General features: G+C 51.1%; 1 long non-coding RNA gene across 1 annotated transcript; it reads left to right on the top strand.

Annotated features, from left to right (window-relative positions):
- Positions 1-1909: 1909 nt before the first annotated feature.
- LOC149121910 (uncharacterized) lies at positions 1910-20440 on the top strand. The gene is made up of 3 exons (XR_016221078.1): positions 1910-2257; positions 14736-14864; positions 20189-20440. It is a non-coding gene; the product is annotated as an uncharacterized LOC149121910 (long non-coding RNA).
- The last annotated feature ends 7492 nt before the right edge of the window (positions 20441-27932 follow it).

Here is a 27932-nt window from a genome sequence, read left to right as displayed (position 1 = left end):
TCTAACTTTCAAATAAATAAATCTTTTCTTTAAAAAAGAAGTCTACTCAGACTTTTCAAGTAGTTTATTTCAGTTTGTAAAACATGTCACTTTGGCCACCAACAATTAAATGTAACATTCCCTAAATCAGATCTTAATCACACTCATTTAGATCTGAAATAGCAGCATTGTTGGGGAGGTCTGAGCTTTGTTTGATCTGATGCAGACGATAAACAATACAGTAAACCAAAAGTGGATGAAGAAATAGAGGCTGTCCCCTCAATTTGGCCAAGTTTTTCAAAGACTGTTGAGGAAGCGTGATCTAGGTGTTGAAACAGAGACCTGGAAAAATTGGAATAAAACCAAGACTCTGTCCTCAGGCAGGGTTCGCCCCACTTTACTCCCCTGCAGTAAAAATGAGAACAGTGCTTCCTCGAAGGGTGCTTGTGGGATGTGTCCTAGAGCCTTCAGAACCTTGGATCCAAGGCCGCATCCCTGCTGCCGTCCGTGCCTCTCCAGCTGGCCGTGTGTATGGCACTGGGCGACATTCTCTCTATTGGCAAAACACCTATGACCATTTGGTTTTCTAATGACATTCCCATGGGTTCTGAGTAGATTTTTTTCTCAGACTCCGATGCTAGACAGATGCATCATATCTCACTGGGCTGCGGGAAGCTGTCCCACTATGGTATTGGTATATGGAGGATCGACTGAGTAATGGCCTGATTACAATTTGAATTTCCATTTGTGGCTGGATTTTATGACGTTTAACAGTTTGGTGCTTTAGATGCCACTGTTAAATGAACAAAAATATTCCTCTGTACACAAGCTTCTGAAATCTTACCAGCTAATTACATAAATGAAGTCTTTTACACAAAGCATTAAAATTTGTATCAGGAAGAACAGTTCCCATCATTTCTTGATCGATATTGGCATATGTAAAATGCTTTTCAAGCGCTCCACAAAATAATAAACGAAAACATTTTCTTTATTCTTGTTAGTCATTACACAGATATTTTTTCTTTTAGATAAACAATCTACAGTGTGTTTACTGAAGCCTGCATTGATATTCCCCAGTAGTGTTTGCAACTTGAGTTTGATCCCAGCCGCTGCACGGAATGAGTCCACAGTACAGAGCAGGCAGCCCCCTCTGGAACCTGCGATTATTTGTTCTCTCACTGTTCTAAAGGTAATTAAGGAGCATTGCATGTTTCTCAATTAATGATTTCTCATTCAACAGGGGATCTTTGATGCTAATTTGTTTTAATCAGGGCAGAGGCTGCACAGAAACTCCAAACAATTCAGTGAAGAGGAACTAGGAATTTTTAATCAAGTGGAAGAGATTTCAATGCTAGAGGGACACATCCATTATGTGCTTTCAATTCCTGTTCGTTTAACTGCGTTGAGTTTCATAAGCCGACGTGAGGACGGATACACAGAGCATCTCATGTTACACAGTATACATTTCCCTTCCTTGGGCATCTGTCCTGGTGTTTGTACAACCCCACTAGTTGCTCTCACTGAAGCTTCCTTATGTGCGACCCTCACTTCTATCCTTTCTGTCCATATAGAGGACATATTGATGCATCTGATACCCTTATTCTGTATACTAGTGCAAGCGAGCGATGTATAGATGAGGATATGTACATCTACATAGCAAAAGAAGAGTGGGAGATACATTATACATGGGCATTGCATTTAACGCATTCTTCCCACCCCTTGGACAGCTGTCACTGACTGCTCCTAATTTGAGCAGCTAAAATCAAATTGCATTATGGACACGGGAACATTGCTAAGCCGTGGAGCACTTGCACCTGAGGGAGGCGTTACAGCGTGATTAGACCCCCATTTGTATTAAAAAAGGACCTCACAGGTGATTTTGCCTTGTGAAAGTAAATGGCCAGGGTAGAGAAATCAGCACGGCTGCTGTTCTTCATAATGATCGGGTGTAGGCTCCATCTGATGTTTTCAGATCCAAGCTGCTTTACGGAATGTCAGTCACGTGGAAGTGGTGGGCTCTTTCCCCCCTTCTTCTAACTGAATATAGAAAAGTCTCCAAGCCCTTCAGATGCCTAGCTAGAGAAAACACCGCCTTGGCTCGCACTACGGAAAAGCAGGAAACCAAGGGCGCTTTGTTGTTTGCTAAAGGCTCCCCAAGCTGCAGGCGCAGCAGAATCAGCGGAAGAGGTTCTGAAACCCGGGGGCGGGGCCCGGGCGGGGCCCACCCTGGGCCTGGGCGGCCGGCCTGCGAGCATGTTCCTTCCTGACACGTTCTCAGGTATGCGGGGGCTTCGGGATCCCAGTGTGCGAACCCCTGTTGTGGACAAAGCAAGCAGTAGGCGACTGTGCTCTGGGCGCGGCCTCCCTCACACATTTGCAGTCTATTTTTCACTGGTTCTCTGCCTGAAAGCAGGCCCACCGCGTGTGTGTCTGCAGCGGCCTGCAGGGTGAACTGGCCCTGGCTGGGCAGGGGATACCTGGTAGACGGCAGCAGTGTCTGTGTGTTAATTCACAGAGATCCCCTTGGAGGGCTTTTCTGGAATCAGAGTCATTTGAAAATGAACTTTGACATGGACATGAGGACCAGGTACACCTGTGCCCAGGGGCAACCCTAGGAGCCAGCCTAGCTGCTGAAGGACGACCCCAGGCTGGCGTTCCCCAGCCCTGCTGCTAATAAGCTATGGATGCATCTGTGGGGCATCTGTGGTTTTAATCAGGGCCCTGATTAATTCTTGACAAGTTTGGGGAACTCAAGGACCCCGTTCTCTTTCCTTGGGACCTTTCTTCACAGAGGCGCTAACACTGCCTTCCCCAAGCTTCAGAGGGAAGCCCAGCAGAAAGCCTCTGTCTGGGGCATGTGCCCCGCTCACGGCCCAGTGCAGCCTCTGTGTCCAGGCCTCCTCGGACACGCAGTGCACTTGCCGCAGTGGACATGAGTCGGCTCCGCGTGTCTCGGCTGTATGAGCATCACGGTCAGTGTGGTGAACACAGCGGTGACTCACTGGCTTTTATTCTTGCTGTGATTCTTCTCCTGACTCATCTATCATGAGGCAGAAGGGGAGAATGGAGTCCTGGTCTATAGATCTGAGTGATTGTTGAATTTGCCCCTGAAGTTAATTAATGGACATGGAACGAATTAGTGGATAGGCAATCGCATCAAAAGATGACCCTGTTGTGAAATGTATCTCTTGAAAGTTCAAATATTTTTTTAAAAAGATTTATTTATTTATTTATTTAAAAGAGTTACAGTGAGAGAGAGGGGAGAGAGAAACTCCATCTGCTGGCTCACTCCCCAAATGGCTACAACAATGAGGGCGTGGCCAAGCTGAAAGCAGGAGCCCAGAGCCCCACCTGGGTCTCCTACATGGGTGTAGATGCCCAAGCACTCAGGCCGTCCTCCGCTGCCCTCCCAGGTACACCAGCAGGGAGCTGGATCGGAAGCAGGGCATCCAGGACCCAAACAGGTGCCCACATGGGACGCCAGCTGCAGGCGGTGGCCCCTGAAGTTCAAATATCTAATGGCACCTATTGTGAGCCAGGCGCTGTGCTACATAATCCTCCTGCAACCTGAAAAAGAATATTGGACTCCCAGATTACGGAGACAGAGAACCGGCCTGCCTGAGCTCTCGGGCAGCAGTTTGGGAAGAGAATGAACCATGAAGAGCTGCCTCCTCCAAACCCGCTGTGGTTAATTAACATACAGCCTTCATACGATGACAGGAAAAACGATGGCGGCTATGCCAACCATTATTGCCTTATCATAATTCGTAATGGCAGAAGCATTTTTAATTGGAGGGATATTTTCCATTTTCTAATGAGCAATCTTATCTTTGGGGATTGTCCTGATTCTCCCATGTAAAGGAAATGAGCGCTAATTCTCCCCAGCCCCAGGCAGTCTAGGACTTAGAGATGCCCCTGACCCACCGTGCTAATCACACCGGCGTCGCCGCGTGTGCTCACAGGCTGGCTTCAGACCTAATCATGTCACATCACTGGGTCACGAAAGTGCTAATGAGCTAATCGAAAGTGACTTTTGCAATTACAAGTTACATCTTGATGCGATCATAATGTCAGCATTGCACCCGGCTGGGATTCACGCATCTCTAGACTGTAGTCGCGAGGTCTGGTTTCAGCCCAGTACAAAGCGCCCTGTTCCCGGTGGCCAGGCTCATTCCAGAGACTCCCTGGTGCGTTGTTACTTGCGGCGGGGACGTGGGATGCACCCCGCCCTGCTCTCCTCTGCAGGGCTTCCCTGGGCAGCTGCCTCTGTCTTGTACCTCAACTTGTTAGCCCTGTTTTCTCCTCTGTCAGGTGAAGGCCCTTCCAGGACGGGTCCTCTCCCCATTCTTGCCTGGTGACCGTACCCTCGTCCGACTTGTATTGCTGTACCTTAGACTTTTGAGATCCGCTCTGAGAAGGTCGCACTAGAAGCTGTTGGGTTAATTCTGCGTCACATTAATGCATCTTCCTAACGTGGCTCCCAGATCTTCCCAGCAGTGGTATTTACAGGATCCGAAGGTTCATCCTGTAAATTTGGACTGCTGGGGTCAAGCCTGGATTGGTCTCGCACACGTGGTGCGTGTTGCGGATTCCCCACGGAGTCTGTATCATTTCTAACAGATAGCGTTGGCGTCCTGTGCCCCCACCACTGAAATACCAGATTCTTAGGTCATTTCTCAGTGAGGCTCACCTTCCACCCAAAGGACAGCCGGTTGTGACGCCATCATGGAAACATCACTACCTCCAAAGGGACTTTCTGGAATGCATTCTCTCTACTCAGAAGATAAAATGAGATGTACAGAATTCATAAATTATTTGGGCACCAAGTGAATCTGTATAAAGAACCGCCCGGGAGCAGACAGGAATGTTAATGCCCTCTCAGAACAGTCTTCTAAAATGATCAAATCTCGCTGTGGTGGCCAACCTGCAGAAGCAGCACCACAATTGCCTCGTGGTTACGTGGAAGACAAACAGCCATTTTTCTACCTGGGGCCAAAACGAGCGGTAGTGCTCCATCATGCCTGGCCCTCAGAGTCTTGAAACATGTGGATCCCAGGGAACTAGCTGACATGTTTGCATGCCACATGCAGATGGCTGTTGACCTAGATACATCTCTAAAGTTAATCTAATGGGGCTGCGCAGGGCCTGGCTAATACTCTAACAAGTTTTTTTTTTTTTTTTTTCTTTTCTTTAATGATGAGCATGAGCCCGGGGGTGGGGGGAGGCTTGTGTTTGATAGAAGTGACAGCTCTGCAAGATGCGGACTTCTCCAAGAGTGAGTTTGCTGACTCAGAAAAGCGATGCTAGGGGAGTTGTCAGACAAATTAGTAACCTTCGAGATTAAAAGTTATGTAGCTAATCAGTGCTATAGGCCTCCTGCAACCATGTCCCAAAGAAGGGGCTGACTTCTGTAAAATGTAGTTCTTAAGTGAAAAATCAGTACATAAATTAAGCTCTGTGTTAGGAGATGAACCAACGTCTTCCCCCATGGGTTACCTGGCATGTGCGGAGAGCCGCATCCGCCGAGTGAAGGAGCTCGTTCTCTTCTCCCTTCCCCCTTTCTTTTTTCCCTTCTCATCCTCAGCAGGCTCCACCATGTCCTGAAAGCACACGGGGCCTTGAGATCTCTGTCTTTCAAATATGCTCAGAAATAAAATTGCAGATGTTTGTGTTTTTCCAAGACATTGCATAATTAAATCTGATATCGAGCAGGGAATTCAAACAAACAATGCAGCAAGAAAAATAGATACTTTATGTCTTGTTGCCTGGGATTTTCCTCAAAGCAGCCTAACTTACCTTCAGGACTGACTGTGCTGCTGGTTGTCGGGATGCACAGAGCTGAGGGTGCTTCCCTCCGGTTTGCAAAGTGCATGAAGGATACATGGTGCAAGCAACCAGAAATGAGCACACTAACAGGGCCCGTGTGAGCGTCTCGAAAGCAGGGGCGGGGGAAGTGAGACAGACCTGGGTGAGCAGTTCAGTTCAGCGCGGAACATCAGAATCCCGATTACTGCACATGCGATGTACTCAATTCAAGGATCATCAGGCTAGAAGGGGATTTTGAGTTTGTGCCTGACTGAAGGATTCTCGAGACTGTGTAACAGACTCGGAGATGAGAGCTAGAAGTGGAATATCCAGATCACTGGCTGTTCAAAGCCTGCAAAATCATTTGGTCTGACCCTGCCAAGGCAATTGTACACAGGACTTGAACTTCAATAATTCTACAGCAGGCTCATTTTTTAACTTGAGAATTTTGTATGGCCTATGAGTGATGTTACAAAGATTCAAATGGCCCTTGGTAGAAAAAAAAATGGTCCCACCCCTGCTAGGAACCCAGTATAGAGACAATGATAAGGAGCCATATGGTGGGGTTTAAAACACAATTTAAAGTTGCTCCTTACTATGGACATTTGGTGAACAATCCCCAGTGTCCCTGTGAGTGGAGCAGAGGGAGATTTGACTGCAGACGAGGAGGAAGCAATGCGTCAACAAAGCAAAGCCTGCAAATGATGCCGCCACAAGCCACGCCATGCTATCAGCCACTAGAAGCTGGGAGAGGCCAGGGACCATGTTGAGGGTCTCAAGAAGGAGCTGGGACTGGCAGCAACTGGATTTTAGCCCCCTGCGACTCATTTTGGATTTTCGGCCTCCAGAGCCATAAAAGAACATGTTTTTATTGTTTTAAGTCACTATGTTTGGGGCTGATATGGCACAGCAGGTAAAGCCACCACCTGTGACGCCAGCATCCCATATGGGTGCTGGTTCACAGCCCAGCTGCTCAACTTCCAATCCAGCTCCCTGGTGATGGCCTGGGAAAAGAAGCCAAAGATAGCCCAAGTGTTTGGGTCCCTGCTACCCACATGGGAGACCCAGATCCAGCTCCTGACTCCCGACTTCAGCCTGGCTCAGCCCTGGCCATTGCAGCCACTTGGGAAGTAAACGAATGGATGGAAAACCTCTCTCTATCTCTGTCTCTCCCTCTCTCACTGTAGCTCTGACTTTCAAATAAATAGTTTTTAAAGCTGCTAAGTTTGACAGCAGTCACAGGGAGTTCATACGCCCATCTTGCAGCCCCTGAAATTCCCCGTGCCACAGCCTTAAACACAGCCATGGCGCCCTTTAATTATTCAATGTATTTTACAGACGGAATTATAGGTGGCATCTGCCTAAGTGCACGCAAACACTGTCAACATACAGTCGGGTTGGGTTAGGAGAGTTAGCCCCTGGGAAGCGTCCAGAGGCCAAGGGTCCTGTTGCCCAGCACCAGAGGGAGGGTGGTGACTCGAGGCCACCAGCCCCTGCCCCCTCCCACAGCTCGCCTGGACTCCAGGTGCTCACAGGGTAGCAAAAAGGAGCACAGTCAGAAAACGGCCCCACTCTGCCCCCCGACCCCATCTCCAGCGAGCCCTGGAAATCGGACCCTCTACGCCAAACCCTCTACGATACACACGGAGAGAGGTCAAAGCCAAGGCTCTGGGGAGACTGCACCTGCCACGGGAACGAATAAATGGTAGCCATTCGAGCGGCGAAGGCACTCAGGTGACCCTGGCCCTGAGGGGCGGAAGGTGTCCCGCAAAGCCGTGGCTGTGGCCCGCGTGGCCCGGGCTGGCTGGGGAAGCCGCGGCTCTGCGCGTGCGGCAAGGGGATGGCCTGTCCCCTCGCGAGGGGCCGGAGCCGCTCCGGCGCGGGCGCCTTTGTGCTGACGCAGGCTTTTAGAGAAGCTCTTTGGCCGGTGTTCCGCTCGGGCCGCCTGGATGGAGATGGATGAGGGGCTGAAGCGCGGGAGACTAATGTGAAGAATAATTGTTTTCACTGCTGGGAAGCTGTCACAATCTCGCAAGCGCAGCTGCTTCTCAGAAATGCGCTCCAGACCTGAGCGGCTCCCAGGCGTCGCCCTGCTCTAAGTGGCGGCGACGGCCCGGTGACTGCGACGCTCCACAGCCGTCCTTGCCACCTCCAGGGCTGCGACACAGAGCCCTGGTCCTCAGCGCCTTTGGGAAGAGACGGGTGATGTTTTAGTGTCTGCTCCCCTGAGCCTTGTCATCAAACTGTTGCTAAGGAAGTGTAGGGGCGGGACATTGATGGGATGCTTGTGTGTGTGTGTGTGTGTGTGTGTGTGTTTGCATACCCATGCATGCTGGGGGGTTTTCGGGTCTTGGCTATTGGAAGCAACTATGAAAGCCAGTAAAGGACCCAGCTGTCTCCGTAGATGCTGATATTTATCAGAGCAAAATGATCAGGGTGGTGGCCGGAACCAGGGACGCCACTGTGGACGGAAGTTAGCGAGGATCAGGGCGTCTTTCCACTGACAGGGAGGCACAGCCGCCCTCTCTCCCATCACCCTGCCCCCCAAGAATGCAAGAGAGGGCCTGCGAGAACTAAAACCCCAAGAGATACCTCCAAGTGGCTGTGTTGCCCTGCTCGCTGAAATTCTGCTGCAGTTGGAATGAAGCTTAATGACAAAGAGGTTCAAGCAGCGTTTCACACCTGGGTCTTTGCCTGGAGCGATGTGACAGCCATGTGCCAGTTTTATTCAGCCAGCCATGAACAGGAAAGCTTCCGCTCTGGGGTTCAGCTCAGCTAGAAGTCTTGATTGGACATTTCGTCCACTTTTACTCTCTGCCCTGTCCTTCCCCGTCGAGCTGATCTGAATGGATAATGGCTTCCTATCAGTGGTCTCGTTCACCCTGCAGACTCATTGAATATGGTTCATGGGTGGCTAACATCCTCACGATACCAATAGACAGACACCCAAAGGCGTCAAACATTTATGAAGTGCTTGCTGTGGTGCCATTGTCCCAGGACTACGCTGTGAGTCCTTCCATTCCGTCTCCACCTGTCACCTGAGACATGACTACTGCTCTCCTCTACTGACAGAGAAGGAAATAGATTCGGTGGCCTAGCCAAGGATGTACACCTTGCCCTGAACTGTCTTGTCAAACAAACAATGAGGAAGTGGAGTGCAAGGTCCTTAGGAGAGCTTAGGAAATGAGAACTGGCAGCTTTGAACAAATGTCACTTCAGACCACCACTTACCCTTGGCCTGTCCCCCCATCTGAAAGCACAGCCTTAAAACTGCTTTAGCCAGAGTGAAGAGTTGTGATGGACAGGCGTGCGGATGCTGCTAGAGGGTCAGGGATTACAAGGTCGGTCCTTGAGCCACTGCTCTCTCTAGTACAGAGAACTGGGTCCAGGTTGCTCACCCCCTGACTTTGCCAGCGTTGTTGGTTGTCCCCAGATACCAAAGAGTCTGGGAGCATTGTACAGATCCTGCCAGTATGCCCAATCTGGGTCACTTAACCTGTGCCTTTTGTGGAACTGGAGGGGGCAGTGTGGTATAGTGGTGCCCTGGGTTCTGATTGAGAAATGACCCTGCGAAGGTCATTTACATTCCCTGTCCTGAGTTTCTGCATCTGCAAGGCACAGAAAGCCGTATCTCCTTGAAGGCATGGTGGAGATGAGCAAGTGAGGCATGTGTGTGAGGCATTTAGGACGGGCCAGGCGCGTGGCTAGTGCTGTGAAGATATCGGCTATAGCTGTTACCAGCTGGTCCTGGGATCTGCTGACCATAATCACCAGCTGGAGATATCCCCTAAGGATCCAGTGCAGAGTCCAACTTACAACCAAGTTTCCTTATGATTGCGGGATGCCCGGTCATCACAAAGGTCTCAGATAAAATGGGACCTCTCATGCGTCCTTGTTTTACATCGCTGGAAATGGGGCACGGCCAGAGCGCATTTGCTCTTACAGATCCCCGAGATAAACATTCAAGAGGCTTCAGAGAACCAAGTTTGTTTTCTGGGCAACAGTAGCCAACATCCAGACTAAAATCGAGGCGGGCGATGGCCTCATCCACGTGACAAGGCAGGCAGGAATGGGCAGTCCACACCGCAGAGCTCCCACTGCGTGCCAGGCACAGTTCTACTTGTGGGGTCATTGGCCTTTGTATGAACTGGGAAATGGAGACGCCGAAGGAGTTCAGTTTCTTCCAAAGGCCAGGCACTAGAAAGCAGAGCTGGATTCGCATCCAGGGCTGCCTGGTTCCCCCCTCCACACTGGGCTTTGTTGTTTCTCTGTCCCAGGGACACTGCACCGCACTCCTCTACCCTTCATTGCCTGGTTGAATGCCAGCCCTCGCCCCTCTGTGAGTGCTCAGGACAGGCGCTCAGTTCCGTTGAGTGCTATTTGAGCCCCTGGTGCTGGCCAGGTCCTCATCTTTTCTCTCTTCCTCTCCAGCAGGGCCTTTTATTGTCTCCTCAACTGACCTGCACCAAACTCTGGTGGCCATCACACCCGGGCTGGCCCCAGAATGGTCCTTGGAGTACCCCAGCTCCTGGGTGATCATGGATCAGTTACTTCTGAGCAAGTAACTGTGATTAGGGATCAGTTATCTCCAGTTCCCTTCCACGAGATGAGAACTGGGGCCACCCTTAGTTCTAACACACTGTGATTCTCTAGTTATGGCTAAGGGGTGGCCCCGCAAGGAGAAGGTTGTGATGTCATCGGTGAGCAAAAGCATGAATCAGGGCCAGGCCTACTTGGGAGGAAGACTTGTAGCATGTTCCACATCTGTGCCCTTTCTACCGACTCCCCCCATCCCAGGCGCCCTAAGGGGGATAACTGACATTTACTGAAATCCTAACACGCGCCAGACCCTTTTCACGTCTGGGATCAGAGTCTGGGACAAGAGCCTGATGTCGGAGCTGCACCACGGGGCAGGTGTCCAGCCGCGCTGCTCCAGTTGCTTCGACCTGGGGCTGTCCCTGCGCTCAGCTCCTTTTCCCTCTGGCTCCACTCCACTCCTGCCCTGGCTGCTGAGACCCTGCTGTCCTTTCAAGGTCCCCGAAAGGCCCCGCATGCATTTCCTGATGCCATCCCAGTGCTTTGGTCTGTGTCCATGACTGAGTTGAAACGTGCTACTGCTCTCATGTCCTGATGAGCTGTCTGAAGTCTCGGCCTCACTGAAGAAACCTGGGACCGGGCAGACTGGGTCAAGCCCTTGTTCCTGGACTTTCTGGCCCTGAGATACTGGGAGAGCCCCTTAATCCCACAGAACCCCCTTGTAACATGAGGATGCAGAGTTAGGAGATGGTGGGCTCCTCTGAGATGCGGTTAGGAGATTGTGCCAGTAATGCATGAGCCTGGATGACGTTCTCATCTATCAGCCTCCCACCCAGCCTGGCACCCAGTGCCCTGCACAGCCTGGCTCCCAGTGACCACTCTGATGCTGTTTTGTGTGAATGCAAGAGTAAACTAGAGCAACCAGAATAAGTACCCTGGGAGACGGAGAGCAGGGCACCTTCCCCTTTCCTTGGTCCTGGGCTGACTCGAAGCTGGGCTTGAGGAATTCCTACTATTTGTTGGACCAGGATGTTAGCCACATGGCTACTTTGATTCATACCATATTGAATTCAAAGCCACTTCATTCATTTATTAATCTACTCATACACTGAATGCCTTTAATTTTCTATGTGCTAAGTCCTTTTCTAGGCACTAAGGAGACAGCAGTGTACAAATCAGTCAAGAATGCCTGCATTCATGTCGTTTACATTCCAATGAAAGGAAATAGTTAGTAAAAGTAACTGAATTATACAATAGGTGACAAATGCCGTGGAGGGAGAAGCAGAGGATAGTGGGAGGGGCTGGTGGTCAGGAAGGGTGACAGTGAAGCAAAAACAAAGGAGATGAGGAAGCATGGCTTGTCTTAATGCAGAGGAAGAATGTCCCAGAAGGAGTGGCAACCCATGCAAGGGCCCTGAGGCAGGATTAACCTGGCTTGCAGCAGGTCCCTTGGAAGCCCAGTAAATAAGGAGAGAGTTGGAAAGTCCGGGTAAGGCAGAGCTGTGGGTGAACTCCGAAGATGTTTTGTGCTTCTGAGCAAGATGTGGCCATTGAATGGTGCTAAACATAGCGGTGATACCACCTGACTCGCTCCCCAGTGTATCTGTGATGTTTGAGATAAACATATCAAGGAATCAGTCTTAATAAAACAGCCTCAAAAAGTTTCATTAAAAATATTAGGGAGAGCGCTAATACCAAAAACATTCAGTGAAAGGAATTGTATAGAGATTAGAATATCAGTACCAATTTTCTTTTACAACCCTGAACTGCTCTAATTTAAAAATACTTATTCCATATCGCAGATACAAAGTACTCTAAACTTGTACCAAATGTATTCTATGCCCATAGCATATACAACAGAAGTTCTCATGACTTTTATTGCTGTCTATTTTTAATCTTAGTTAATGCAAGTATCGGAAAGGATGCATACTTTATTGTATATACAGAAAATCCTGCAAATCATAAGGTGCAGCTCAATGAGATTTCGGAGCAAGCATGAGATTTCCCAAGCAAGCGAGACTCTTTTACTCTTCAACAAGATCCGGAGCCACAGCATTCCAGCAAATTCTGGGCATCTCCTGTCACTGCTTCCTGTCACTGCTCTGTCCCCGCCCAAGGGTAAATGCCTTCTTGACTTCCCCCTCCACGGATTGCTCTGGCCTGCTTGGAAACTTTACGCAAAGGGATGACGATCTAGTCTCTCTCCTGTCTGACTTCTTGGCTCCACATCATGTCTGTAAGAGTTGTCTGTGCCAGGGAGAGACGTTGTGGATGGCTGCCTCTCCCTGCTGTGTCACTGTGTGGAGGACCAGAGTGCGTTTCCCCGTTCTGCTGTGAGAGCTCTACAGGGCTGCGACCAGTGTCCTCCTGTGGGGCTGCTGGCGTGCGTGTGTACCTTTCAGAGCAGCTCCACCGGGTCTGTGGCACAGCTCTGGTTCTCTCATGTGTCTTGAGAGAGCTTCTCTTGCTTGGGGGTGGCATACAGACTCAAAGGTGGCCAGGGACAAGAGTGGACCCAGGGATGTGGGTGAGAAGCTTAGGGAACAAACTTGGGTGGAGGATGGACGCAGCATGGGTGGTGAAGGGCGTTTGGTTCTGGGTGTATTTCAGAGGTCCCTGGTGAGTGCTCTTGGTCATTCTGACCGTTGTTGGCTCAGCACCTGGCTCCTGGGTGCAGGACAGGCACCTCCAGGGATGAAGGAGCGGGGGAGTGTCTCATCAGCGCAGAGAAAAGCCTTCTCAGCATTGCCTTGGGGGGCTCTGGGCTTTCCATGTCCGAGGCCCACTCTTGGGCCAAAGAACAGCTCCCCAGTAAGGATCTGCTGGCTCGTGGAGGAAGATAAAGCGAGGCTGAGGAGAAACTTTTAAGTGGGTTTCTTTGAGAGAGCCTGCTCCTCGCTGCGGCGCTGCTGCTCTCCAGTGCCGGAGCTCGGCGCTGAGGTTCTCCGCTCGTGCGAAAGGAATTGGTTTACACCTCGGTCCACGTGCGGCTTGTTGTCCTAAAGCTTTTTAAGCAATAACAAGGAAAAATTCACAGCTTTCTAAAAGGGCTGGCTCTTCCCAGGGCTCCGTGATTTTCTCGGAGCAGGCTGCTTCTCTCCTGCGCTTTGCCTGGGGATGGAAAGCCATCCTCACGGTTGAGTCCACCCCAGCCTCGCTCCCTCTCTGCACTGCAGCTGGGAATCGCTGTCTGCAGGTGGCAGACGTGTGGAACACGTGGACCATTCTCTCTTCCACTCGCAGGTGCTTGGTTCACGTCCCTGTGAACTTCGGGAGAAGGCGTCCCCCCTCTGTAGACCATCATTTCAGCGTAACTCGCCGGGCTCCCCTGAGAGCCCTGGGAGTTTAGGTAGCACTGGATGCTGTTGCTCCACTCCTACAACTTTCTTTGTTGTGTGCCCAGAACTCTTTGTAACCCATACAGCGCTTCTCTTCCACTGAGTACGAGACCTCTTTTTCTTCCAAGCAAACAGGGTTGCATATACCTACTTAACTACATCAATAAACAAATGGATTATCAAGCATCCTTCAAATAAACAGCCTGTACCGATTGACTGCCAGCGCAAGGGCCATCTTTGAACTGAATCTGCGAGAGAAAGGCTGGAATAGCCGATTGCTGTTGCTGTTGTTTTCCCCATGAAATAAGACGAAACTCGAGTCTTCATACAACCTTGTCATTGATTTTTAGCTTTTTATCCATCATGAAAGAAGGCCCCCCGTTCCAGCTTTAGTGAAATAAGTCACTTTCGCTTCTGTTGAAAGCTCCATGTTTTCTTTTTCTTTTCTTCCCTTTTTTTTTTTTTTTTTTTTTTTTTGGATTGAGGGATTTGTGTGGTCCCTGGTGATGCAACAGTGAAGAAACTGACCTCTGACCTGGCCTAATCCGCTGTGCACCTTGGAACCTGTTAGGGTACCATGGGCGTGGGTGGCAGAAGTGGGTAGGAAATGCTCCTGAGTTCTGTTGAGAATGGGCTTGAGGAAATTGTTGTTGAAATCAGTGAAGTCTGGCGTCCAGTGGGATTTAAACATGTGTGAGAGCCAAAAGATGGGGAAGTACTCAACTGTTCAAGCCATCGCACAAGCATCCTGCTGATGAGCCCAGAGCACACCCTCCGCAGTGGCTGGAAGGGAGGCAGCGGGGGATCGGTGCTCACCCCTCATAAACCACACCTTCTTCCCAGACCTCCCTGGGATTCTGGTTCCTTCTTGCAAAGGAGCAGCCAATTATCCTGCTTGACCCTCAGGGGCTTCCAGACTGACCAACCAGGCAGCCCGCCTTCGCGGTCCCCCTCTCCTAGTGTTGTCCATTATTTGGATGTTTTGGGGGCACCGCCAAGGAATCAGACAGTACTCAGAAGAGGAAACCAGGGCTCTGTGCTTTTTTATTATTTAATGGAGGAAACTGCTGTTTACAGGACGGTGTGATGAAGTACCGTGAGGAAATGACCTTTGTGAACACTGGGCTCCTTCCCCCCACCAGCCCCAGCACCGAGTATTTCACATGCATTGTTTCTTCAGTGTCCGTGGCAGCCTGGATGAGGAAGGTAACTACTGCTGTACCCATTTTATAGGTGTAGAAATTGAGGTGTAGAATCTTCGGGAATCACTTAAGGCCTCGTCTTTGTCTGCAGGAGCCCAGGGCCAGAGCTCTCACCAGTGAGGAGCCAAAGCCAGCAGGAGGGGTTTTGGAGACCCTCTGACAGTTTTTCCAGACTTTCTCAAATAAGTGGGGTAGATCCAGGTCTGGAGGAGAGGCAGGGTCATGTTAAGCTGGGGACAAGGACAAGCATTTCATACAGAAGACACACACGCCCACAGGCATGAGTGCTTGTCTGGGATTTGTCTTCCTGAGGCCCTGACCCCGTAGAGATCGTGTCCGGACTAGAAGTGGGAGACGGGCTGCAGGTGAGGTGAGAGCAAGGCGCTCCCACAGCCCAGTGGATGCCTTTGTTTGCAGAATGACTCCTGATAGTGTCCTCTGTGCTTGTGCATGATAGACAACAGGGTCACCCTGGGCCAGAAAGACTGTGTTTATCCTGGGGGGGGGGGGGTCCTTCTTAATAAAGAGCAGGGCTTTCATGCTGCCAGTGGTGGAGCTCACAAGGGAGGCTCTGAGAGCAAGTGCACGTTTTGGAGAAGAGAGTTCTATAGCATGGGGCAGAGGGATGCAGGAAAAGGTCAAGGTCAGGGTCCGGGATAGGGACTTGGTACAGGCACTGGCTGTGAGAATGACAGGGGACGGAGACACACTTCAGACAGACCAGAGAGGCCCAGGAGCCAACTGACCCAGCCTGGAGTTGAGTGGAAGAGTGCAGGGCGGGGTGAGAATCCAGGGTGGGAGGGGGCTCTCTTCTCAGACAGGGGCACACAGGAAGGATGCCAGCCTGCTTTCCAAATCCTTGAACTTGAGCAGCCAGGGAGCCTCCTATCGTCAGAAGGAAATGGAGGGCAGCCTGTGAGAAAGGGACAGCACTCGTAGCCAGCAGAGAGGTGGGCATTTGCCGTGGAAGGAAGGCGTGGAATGCTGGCAGGCGAGCAGAGCAGAGCAGAGGCCAGGCCAGAGAGAAAGTGGCCAGAGAGGTGTGACGGGCATAAGGGCAGCAGCAGGGGCCGGGGCTGGGGGCACAGGGCTGGGCTGGGAGCCGAGCATGGCCTGCTGTGCCCTGGGAGAGCAGGGTTGTGCAGAAGGGGAGAGCTGGGGAGGGGGGGAGCCAGCTTCCTCTGGGCTGTAAAAGAAGCGAGGCTGGCGCAGCCGGGAGCTGGGACCCAGGGGTGCAGGGATACCAGGCTCTCCACCTCACCTGCATGGTTGTGTCTGCTGCCCTCCCACTCCACTGTGCCACTACTTGCTGTACCTGGCCCTCTGTCTCCTATGTTCTCACGCCCCACAGAGAATCGATCAGCAAATTTTGTTTCCACCTCCCAAGGTGCCCTCCATAGTCACCTTCCTGGGGGAGCCAGCACCCCCTGTCCCCTGGAGGACACTGGCCATGGCCTCCCTGCCTCCACTCCTGCCTACTGCATACATTCCCCACACTTCATCCAGGGCCAGCCTCTGCAGCTGTAAGTTGCCCCATGGCCCTGTCCTACTGGAAGTTCTCTGGAGTTCGCCAACCGCCGTAAAACCAAAAGTGCATGCTGGGGCGTGCGCCCCCGTGACCTGCTGCAGTGCAGTGTCCCCTCTCACCCTCCCTCCTGCGGCTCCAGCTGTTCCTGACCCCTTCCTGCAGCTCACAGCTCGGTCCCGCCCCCTCCCCCTCCCCCTCCCCCTCCCCCTCAGGCTCCCACCTCTGCCTGGACCACCACATCAAATGCACCCTCTGCATCTTTCTCTTTCTCTCCCCATCTCCCGCTTTAATTGTCTTCACAGCAATTGTAGTGTCCCATCATTGTGTTTTCCCCATTTTTTTATATAACCCACATAAAATCTACAGTCCTTTATGTGTAGTTCCTGAATGCTGACAAAGACATACAACCCTGCACCCCCCACCACAATCAGAATGGTGAACAGTGAGCACCTCACACCCCCACCCCCACAAATGTCACTTGTGCACATTTGAATCAGCCCCTGCTTGTCCCATCTTGAACACACACTGATCCCATTTCTGGCCGTATAGCTCTGCCTTCCTGAAGGTCATATGAATGGAATGATATGGTATGTGGGGTTCTGAGGCTGTCGTCTTTCACTAGGAATAATGCACTTGACTTTCAGTATCAACAGTTCATTCCTCTTTGTAGTTGCATAGTATTTCATTATGCAAATATGCCATAGTTTTAAATGGTTTCTAGTTTGGGGTGAATATAAATAAAGCTGCTATTGTTATGAAATGGGGTGGGTTTGCTACCTGATGCAGACAGAGATCTGTATGTGATGTGGATCTTTGAGCTGAGGTGGAGGCAGGCCGAAATAGGCTTTATTTGCATGGAGGGCCTGCAAAACAAACAGGAAGTTTGGCTTAAATCTGCCTCCCAGTGGAGGGCCTGGGGCAAGTGTTATGGGTTAGGTGGGACAAGCTGGTGTGTGGCAGCACCGGCGAGGCATGGGCCGACTGGAGGGACTTGGAATGAAGCCATTTAAGATAAAGGTTAGTAAGATGGGCTCCAGCCCGGTCTACCCGGTCATCAGACCCTCACTTCTGAAAGGGCTCCTGTGTTCAGGCTCCCATCCTGCTCTGGCCTCTTTGGCTCTGTAGATTATTTTTCCCCTCTGTACATGCCCAGGTTGCATGGCTTGTGGTTTTTGGCTGTGTTCTTCTGTGCCCATAGGACCAACTCCTAAGCTGCTCTCCTGAGAAAGCAATAACTTAAAAACTACGTTAAAGCGTAAGGCAGGGCGACTTCAGGAAAGGAGTGGGGACTACGGCCGAGCCCTTTCTGCTGGGGCACGGAGAGGATACCGGGTGGAGGGGCAGTCCGAGGTCACCACAGCCATGACCGCGGTGTGTTGCCCACAATTCTCATTTCTCTTGGTCAAACAACTGGGGGTGGATGACTAGGTTCTGGCAAACTGCTTTCCACCAGCAATAGATGAGCGTTGTGGCAGGTCGACGTCCTCTCCAGCACTTGACACTGTTTTTCTGGGGTTTATGTGTACACGAGCCACTCTAATTCATAATGGTCCCATCATTACCTATGGATCCACAAGAGACTGAATTGACAAAGAAACTCTGACCCAAAGTCCCTGCATCAGCCACACAGTTTAGTCCAGACTTGATCTGTGAGTGACAGCTTCCAGCTCAGGACCAACCAGAGAAGCCGAAACCACACTGCCTTCATGGATCACGCCGATGCCCCCTTGCCAGTTCCTCCAGCTTCCCCGAGCCCATGGCTGCCACTCAGGGTGCACCTGAAACTTTGCCTTCCTCAGTTACAAAGTGTCTACTCCCCGGCCTGCATTCAAGTCTCTGCCAATACAAACGGCAGTGGCTGACGCCTTTGCTACAGCCAAGTTCTGCAAAAATTGCCTCCGCTCATTCTCGAGTGGGTGGGCTCCATTTATTTTCCAAGTCTGTGCGTTCACTTCTTCCTTTTAGGAGTCCGGGTCTCCATGTCCCTGTGTGTCTCCAGCCTGCCAGCAGGGCTTGTGCCTCCGGTTCTTTCTCACTCCTTTTAGCCTGGGCAGTTGCCTGGGCAGTTGGAGGCCTGGGATCTGACAGGTCCCTGAGGTCCCAGCCTGTGCTGTGTTCCCAGCTGCGTCTTCTCTGCAGGTGACAGTCACTGCCAGCTGTTCTCTGCCCCCTCTGAGTGGAGCTCCCTCCACTCCCACCAGGAGAGGCTCCACGCTTTGGGGCAGCCCATGGGGTGTGATGGGAAGGCCTTCCAGTTCTTTCTAAGGCCCCTGTGGAGCCGGGGCTGTGGAGGAGAGGGTCTTAGGAGACCTTTTGGAGTTTGCCAGACCCTTCCCTGCTTTGGGGGACTGCTCAATGAAAAGGGAGGCGTGTCAGGCTGAACACCACGCTGCCCCCAAAGGTGCCAGTTCTGGAAATACTCCTCTGGCTGGGAAATGGGATTCAGAAACCTTAAGTCTGAAGTGGCTCTGAGCACATCATAGCTCAGGGGACTACAAAAGGCCCTTCTGGAAGTTGGCTTTCAGGAAATGGGTGTTCATAGCAAAGCAGCAGACTCCTTAAGCCTGGGCAGGCTGGGGGCTCAACCTTGTCCTCTGTGGGGTTTGCACCCCAGGAAAGCTGGGGGGCTGCAGAGCCAGTCCACATGGGCTGTGCTTCCTATCTTAGCAATCAAACATTGCAATCAAACAACTCAATATAACTTCTGTTGTCTTGCATCTTTATGATTGAGAGGTTTGTTTGTGTCTTTGGTCATAGGATGTCGGATTTATTTTCTGAAAAATGTCTGATTGCTGCTGGATCAGCAGCCATTTAGATCACTTCCAAGTTGCTCTATAATAAGTATTTAATGATCTGTGAGTGAAGATTTGAAGATGCTACTTTACTGGGCTCTGATCCTTCGGTGGCGTGGTCAATTTCACTATCTGTCGGAAAGCCAGCTATTGCTAAGGATGTGTGATGTGAGCACAGCAAGGAGCCAGAGGAGACCTGTGGGTTTGTGGAACATCCATGAACCAGCTGTACTGGGGCTGTGGGCTTCCTAGCAATTGAGGCAGGCAGCAAATCTTGCCATGCTGTCTCCCCACAGGTAACTGGAGAGCACTTACAGTGCCTGGGGGTCCATAGCTCAGCCAGCTCCCTACAAACTGAAGCTTTTGTTATTCTGATCACCCACGGATATTTATTGCAGACACATGAAAAAGCAGGTTGAAGTCAGAATGGAACTGGGCAGAGTCCTGTTGTTAGAAGCAATGGCACCTATTGCCTAAGACTTCTGGTTGCGTTTTGGGAGTTTGGGATGGGTTTGGTTTATTTCCGTCTGGTTAGTTTGCTATTCAATTAAACTGCTCTGTAACTTGTGTGGAAGACACGCTCCTGGGTGCTCCAGAAGAAGTAAAGATGGTTGTGTTATTGCCAAGGAATGAATGAATGGATGGGTGGATGAATGAATGAATGGAGGATCCCTGAATTCCAGGAATGCACAGGTGCTGGGCCAAAGTCTTCCAGGATTTCAGCTGCCTGGCAGACGCCTGGAGAGGAAGTCCTAACCGATGGGGGGAAGCAGGAGCTCGTGTCGTGAGGGGCTCTCAGGGAGACCCGGGGCAAGGCTGCCTGGAGCCCGCCCCAGGTCAGGCTCTCGTGACTTGGGTAGAGCCAGGGCCTTCACCACAGAGCTCAGCTTCGCGCACTCCCTGAATGCAGACACCCTCAGCCAGCTGAGCTGCACCCCCGCCGTGCTGCGGGAAGGAGGCGCGTGGGATCCCACAGCCTCTCTCTCTGCCTCTGACTTCCTCCCACAGCCTCTCTCTCCGCCTCTGACTTCCTCCCTGGAGCTTCCCAGGTGATACTCCGATCCCGGACGCCTTCCTGCGTCTGCATCGGTGATGACAGCGCCCGGCTCCTCGGCTGCATCTCTGCTGAGTTTCCCTGATGCAGCGTTTTTTCCTCCGTGCATTATTTTCCCCGATTTTCGAATTCCCTGTGGACCATAATCAGACACTGAGCTCCGCACACTTGGCAAATTTCGAGTTTTAATATAAAAAAAAAGTGTATTTCTGTGGAGTCTTTTTTTTTCCCCTTCCCCATGCGTCCACCTAACAAATGCAGTTCTCACGTGACTCCAGGCTTTTCCCTGAATGTGGCCTCTTGAGGCTCACTGCCTCCAGGTCTTTCTGCTCTCAGGGGCCCGGAGTCGGCTACGAGGCCCAGGTAGCAATGGTAGCAATCCTGCAGACAAGGGACAACCCTACTGGTTTCCAGTCCTGGTCATCCTAAAGGGTCCTAAACCACTTAGAACAATGACCATAAAGGAAAAAAGAAAGAAAAAACAGAGCCCTTCCTGCCCTGGGGCCGCCCAGCCCTGAGCTCTGTGAGGCTTTCTCAGGTCAGGAGCAATGAAACAGCAGCAGTTTCTACTGCAGTCAAGAGCTGTGGGCCATCCAGAGCCCCAACTCCATCCCAGGGTCCCCCAAGATGAAGACCGCTCCCTATCACTGTGACACACATACGGGGAAGACCAGGGTCACAGGGGGCGTGGCCTCTTAAGCCCAGCCCTCCCTCCGTCCTAGTTCATGGCCAGCAGCTGGGTGACTGTTTCTTCCTTCTCTCCCTCCCTCTCCTGCCTCCTAGCATTGGAGGTGACTGCCAGGGAGGCAGTAAAGAAAGGGATGATTAAGAGGGCAGAGACCACGACATTCCCACAGGCGGCTGTGGGGCGCCCCCCGAGTGGCATGGTACGACACGGAGAGAGACCTACCATCCCATTGTCTTCATGGTGAGCCTGGGACACCAACAGAAACCAGGAACGCTGCGATGGAAGGCTCTGGGTTATACTGGTTAAGAGCCCAGGCGGCTGTAGAATGAGACTCAAGTTCAAATTCCAGCTCCGTTCTCACCAGCCCGTGGCCACAGGATTCTTTCCGTCCTCTGGGAGCCTCAGTTTCTACCTTTGGACAGGGAGACAGTGCCTGCTGCTCAGGTTTTCCCTAAAGCTGACGGGAGGTAACACCTGTGTGTGTCTTGCATACGGCATTCATTTCGGTGCAGGGCACTTAGGAGCTCAGCTCAGGCCTGGGATGGCTAGCAGATCCTCGGACAAGTGATTCATCTCTCCTGGCCTCAACTTCCTCTCCTGCCAAGTGGGGATCCACATCATGCTGATCTCCCAGGACAGCACAGAGGTGAGATGGGGGGGTCGTCTGAGTGCATTCAGTGGCTTCAGACACTCAGCGAAGGCTCCATCAGTGTTAACCCTGGGGGGAGGGTGCGGGGGGGGGGGGGGGGCTCTGATGAGTGTTCAGGCCCAAGCCAGCCTGAGAATTATGCAGTTGAATGAGGATAGACAGTGCTGATCCCCTGGGTACACCCAGTGGGCTGGAAGGGCCTCCCTCGCCTTTAGCTGTCCCCGGGTTCCATCAGTCCACATGTGCTCTGCTTAGCCCCAGAGCTGCAGCAGGGCCATAAACCCTAGCACACAGGTGTCCACTGGGATTGACTATGGAAAAGAACCTTTCAAAATTAGATGAAACGTATTAGAAAGGCAATGTATTCACAAGGTTTGGAAATCAACACAGACAAATTCCGCTCACATCCATTCTTGTCTATCACACCTTGCTGGCCACACCCATGCTCACTTTTATGAATTCATTAAGATTTCTTGCAATGTTTCCTCATGCAAATACAAGCAAATACAAATATGCCTCATTTTCCTCCATTTTATGCAAAATGAAGCATACCTTATGCACTCTTTCACACCTTGAATGATTTATTTTTTCTCCTTAACGTACGCCCTGAAGATCTCTCCCTGTCGGTAGCAACGGTTGATTCTCTGTCAGCAATGTGGTAGATTCTCCGTAGGATGTACTGTGATTTACTTATTCTCAATTGATGGATCTTATTCTGTCTCCAGTCTTTTATGACTACAAACAGCACTCTGTTGACCAACCTTCACTGTATTTCTGTGATTCTTACATTTGTGTAGGGGTATCCGAAAGATATAGACCCAGAAGTGGGATCGCCAAATCATAAACTAAACACGTTGGTAATGGCGATCGATGTTGCCACATCGCCCCATTTGCACTCGCATAAAAACTGCCAGTGGGTGCTCGCTTTGCTGCAGGTCCCCAGAGGTGCTCAAGGTCTGGGAGTTCTGCTGGCCTGACCGGCGAGAAGTGGTGTCCCCGGCATGGCGTCAGCCTTTCTCTTGGGATGAGGCTGCGCATCTTCCAGAGGTACAGGCAATCTGTAGTTCCTCTGTGATCGCCATGCCTTTTGCCCATTTTCCAGTTGAGCCCTGGCTCTTGTTCTTGATTTCCAGAAGGTATTTATATGGTACGAAGCTTGTCCATCTGCAGTCAGAGCAGGAGGGAGGCAGAGGGCTGCCGTCAACAGAGGTGAGGGCAGGGCTCTGATGGGGGCACTCAGGTGGTGGCTGGGGGCTGCCTGGGCAGGTGTTGTTAGCGATAACAATAATGATCCCCTTGTTATTGTCAGTGCCCAAGAGTCAAGGCCCAGCTCAGCTCCTCCCTCTGCCACGAAGTGCTCCCAGATCTGCCTAGAAGGAGTTAGCCCCATGCAACACCAGGGCCCACCTCCACAGGGTCATCTGCCTGATGCTAGAAGATGCAGGAGGAAATGTGGGTGGGGGTGCTGGGAGCCATGAAAGCCACTTCCCTGCAGGGCTGCAGCGGTTCTCTGTAGTCATGGCCCCAGCGCAGTCTGGGCCTCGGTTGTCTCATCTGTACAGTGGGAGACTCAGACTACACTGGCGTCTGGCAGAATCACCTGGGAGCTTTATTACAACACCCATGCCCGGTCCCAGCTCCAGACTCGGGGAGCTCAGAGGAAGGCACTCTGAGCACTTCCATGGGCATCCTTAGTAGAGACCTGGTGGTGACAGCACCATCTGTTAGGGTCCCGCCGGGTCATCCAGACACTGTGTCTGTGTTTCCTACCCAAGAGGCAAACTCCTAGAAGCTTCGACAAGTTCCTCCTCAACAAGAGGTGAGCACGCAGGAAACACGTGTGGAATCCAACAGCGAAAGTGAGCTCCTTCCTAAGTCTTGTTTTCTTATTTCTGCTGCTTATGAAAATATACTGGGAGTGGGGGGAGGGGCAGGGGAACGAACAATGTTAGGACCTCCGTCCGTACTGTGTGAACTTAGCCCACTTATAACGCAAGGCTAATCCAGCCCAAGGGACCCACCCTGAAGCTATTAGCCATTTGGAGACTCTCCCTAAGGGGATGAGGGGGCGTGCATCTCCAGCGCCTGGATTTGGTTACTGACTGTTTCCCTCTGTGTTTCCTTGATGAAAAATCCATGACTTTTTCCCACCTGGTTGGAGGCTGCTCTGCACACTGGGCGGCTCCTCCAGCCCTTGCTTCTGTGACGCTGGCTCCTCTGACCTCTCATCTCGTCCCCGGCAGAGGAATCCAGGTGTGTGTCCCGCACAGGACTTTCAGTAGCGGGGAGCGGGCTCGGGGGCTCTCTCACTGGGGTTTCTAGCACGTTCCTTTCTTAAATGCTTCTCAACAAATAGCTAGTGCCACCGGTCACGAGGGAAGCCAGGGACGCTGAGCCCAATTACCGGGGCTCGTCCTGCGGCAGTGGGTCGCGGCCCACGGCACTTGAAGCGCCAATGTTGCTTCAGCAGCCGGAGGATCTGTTTTAAGCTTAATTGGCCTGAGGCTGGTACACAGTCCCCAGCTTGTCCCCTAAAGCAGTGCATGCGGCATCTGAGCCCCAGAGCAGACGAGCTGCTTCCGTGAGCCTCATCTCCGTTAGCGAAGCCTGATGTTCGTCCCATCAAAGGCACACAGCAGAGACCCCCGCCTGCCACAGCTCGGCTGGCTGGGCCAGGGGGCATGTCGGAGCCCTGCGATGGCAGAGCCGCCGTTCTTCCCAGTCCTCAGCCCCAAGCAAATGCTCTGCATGACCGTTTTCTCCCATGCAGCAGCCGTGAGACAAAAGCACACGAACGCTATCATCTCTCACAGTCAGCTTTTGCTTATCTCCTTAGTGGTAAAATAAATGACACTGCTGTCCCTCTCACCCCGCTGCCCTGTTAAGGTACCAAAAGGACACTAAATGGGGAATCAGGATGGACTACGGCCCTGGGTCTGCCCAGGGTGCACTTTGTGACCCTGGAGTTTCCACGGAACTTCTTCCAGCCTCAGTTTGCAAATGAGACAAATGGGAACAATGTCAGCTCTCCCGCGTAGCCCCCGGAGTCATCGTCAAAGCTAAACAAAAGCACCCCGAGAAGCGGAAGATCACCTAGCTGTGCAGTGTTGGGAATCCCCCTCCTAGACTGGCTGTTTCGCTCCTTTGGATCTCGTGCAGGATCTTGTGTGGTCCACGACTTTCCGTCTGTTCCAGGAAGCATCTGTATCTGGCTGTGGAAGGGCAGCTCACCTGTCTCATCTGTCATTGTTTGTCACATTTCCTGAAGGAGAGCTCTGCAGATCATGTGCCAATTTGTTGGGGGCAACTGTCCATCAAGGCGGAACCCGGGCCGTTCATCTTCAGACCTGGCAGCTGCTGAAGACACAAAGCAGATGCTGCCCTGAGGGCTGAGACGCGACAGCAGCCGCTCCTCTGGGAGGGAGCCTTGCATCCCATGACCCCTCCTCTGGGAGGGAGCCTTGCATCCCATGACTGGGGAGGAGGAGTCCAGGGAAGACACCCCAAAGACACAGGTGTACATCAGATCCCCAGAAACCCCCAGGCCTGTTCTGGGTATCTCTTGCTAAAGCCCAGCACCCAAGAGTAAAGCAATGGTAGCAAGGAACTCTGGGCCTGTTTGCGGATCTTTTCGATGTCAGCACTGTAATTAACAAACAGTTGGCAGAATTCGTGGAAAGCTCGTTCGAGGCATTGTGTGACCATTCACGCTGTCAAGAATTACACAGTGTTCGTGCAAGGGATGTTTGAGTGTGGGCTATGCTCTGGGAGCACACGGTGAACAGGCCAAACAGACGCTCTGTGCCAGGGATCTGATGGTCAGGGCAGGGGGACAGGAGGATGGACAACAGGTTATCATCACCTACAGCGCCGAGGAGATGCGCGGGGCCTGCAGGAGCACTTAGAGGGGGCAACAAAGCCAGATGTGGGGACTCGGGGTAGCGATTGTTAACCAGGGCTGGAGGCTGGAGGGATAGAGGACGTTTCCAGGCACTGGGAGAGCAGGTACAAGACCCCACGTGGAGGGGTCTCACAGCATTGGAGCACTGCTTCTGCCCAGGTGACCCCAGACCCGCATCTCAAGCGATCCTTGAGAATTTGCCAACTTTTGGACCCTACTGAAGACCTGCTAGGCCATCAGCTGTAAGGGTGGGGCCCTTTCAGTAAGTCCTCGGGTGGTCCTGTTGTACATCTTCATGTGAGAACCACTGGAAAGCTTGTGGCCTCAATGAGCATCTTTCCACCCAGAAGAGACATCCTCTCTCTCCACCCTCCCACTTCGACGGGCTCTCCTCACACCTTGGCTGCTGCCGTGCAGAACCCCAGTGCTTTGTTCTCAGCTCCTGGGTGGGGCAGCACTCAGCCCCCAACTTCCTCATTCCCCCTACCCCAAAGAACTGGAAACAGGAGGCCAGCGCTGTGGCTCAGCCAGTTAAAGCCCTGGCCTGCAGTGCTGACATCCCATATGGGCACCAGTTTGAGTCCCAGCTGCTCCACTTCCTATCCAGCTCCCTGCTAATGTGCCTGGGAAAGCAGCAGAGCCCCTGCACCCACATGGGAAACCCAGAAGAAGCTCCTGGCTCCTTGCTTCGGCCTGGCCCAGCCCTGGTCATTGAAGCCATTTGGGAAGTGAACCAGAGGATAGAAGATATCTCTTTCCTCTCTCTCTCTCTTACTCTGCCTCTCAAATAAAATAAATCTTAAAAAAAACTGCAAAGAGAAACAGATACACAGAACTATAGTCAAGAGATTTCATTCCCCTCTCAATAATTGAAACAGGAGGAGAGAGAAGAGGAAGAAGAAACAGAAAATCAGTGAGGTTATACAATATTTCAACAGTGTCACCCCAATGTGACCTGGTTGACTTTTACAGAACATTCAACCCAAAACAGGAAAAGATACATTGTTTGCAAATATTCATGGAACGTTTGCCAAGATAGACCATATTCTGGCTAACAAAAGAAATCCTAGTAAATAAAAAAGAATTCATGTCACACGAAGTGTTTCTCTGATAACAATGGCATCAAATTAGAAATCAATTAAAGAAAGATGTTTAGAAAATCCCCCCAAATATTGAAATTAAAAAACATCCTTCTAAATATCATATACATCAAAGAAGAAATAAAAAATGAAATCAGAAAATACTTTGAACTGAGTGATAGTGAAAACACAAAATTTGTGGAATGCAGCTAAAGCCATATTTGAAGGGACATTTATAGCATAAAGCACTAATATAAAAAAGAAGAAAAATCTAAAGTAAATGGTCTCAGTTCTTACCTTAAGAAACTAGGAAAAGAAAAGCAAATTAAACTGAATAAGCAGAAGAAATGAATAGCATTTCTTTGCTCAATTAAAATTTTAATCAAATCAGTCAGTTTAATTTGCCACATTTATAAACTAAAAATAAAGCTACATAATCCTCTCAATAGATACAAAAAAAGCATTAGACAAAGTCCAATATTTATTCCTAATAAATGATGTTAGCAAACTAAGAAGGCATCTATGGAAATGCTACAGGTAATATCATGCTAAATGGTAGCAAGCTATTTGCTTTGCCCTAACATCTGATCCATGTAGATGTCTGCTCTCATTACTCATGGTACTGGAAGTTCTGGCCAGTGCAATAATGCATGCAAAGTATAAAAGGTATACATACTGGAAATGAAGAAGTGAAACTGTCTTTACTAGCAGACAATGTGATTATCTCCATAAGAAATCTGCCAAAACCAAAAGCAAACAAAAAATATGCCAGAACTAAAAGTGAGTATAGCAAATTTGCTGGAGGCAAACGCAGTATAAAAGTTACCTGGATTTTAAAAATTTTATTTTGACTCCGTATATGAAAATCAGAGAGACAGAGAGATCTTCCATATGCTGATTCACTTCCCAACTGCCTGCAGCGGTGAGAGCTGGTCCACGCCCTAACTAGGAGCCCGGAACTCAATCCACGTCTCCCATACGGATGGTAGGGACCCAAGTACTTGAGCCAACACCTGCTACCTTCCTGGGTGTGCTTTAGAGGGAAGCTGGACCGGAAGCAGAGGAGCTGGATTTGAACCAGACACTGATAGAGGATGCAGATGTCCTTGAGCAGTATGTTACCCACTGCACCAATGCCCACCCTAAAAATTAGCTAGTTTTTACATATTAGAAACAAACTGAGGCCAGCATAGTGGTACAGTGGGGTAAGCTGCCGCTTGTGGTGCTGCTATTCTTTGTTGGAGTGCCAGTTTGAGTCCTAGCTACTCCATGTCCCATCCAGCTCCCCGCTAATGTGCCTGGGAAAGCAGTGGATAATGGCCCAAGCACTTGGACCCCTCATACCCATGCAGGAAACCAAGATGGAGTTCCTGGCTGCTAG

Source organism: Oryctolagus cuniculus, chromosome 15 (genome assembly GCF_051225735.1).
Source record: "Oryctolagus cuniculus isolate XC-2025 breed Fujian yellow rabbit chromosome 15, ASM5122573v1, whole genome shotgun sequence".
NCBI lineage: Eukaryota > Metazoa > Chordata > Mammalia > Lagomorpha > Leporidae > Oryctolagus > Oryctolagus cuniculus.
This window is presented reverse-complemented; position numbering and strand designations above follow the sequence as displayed.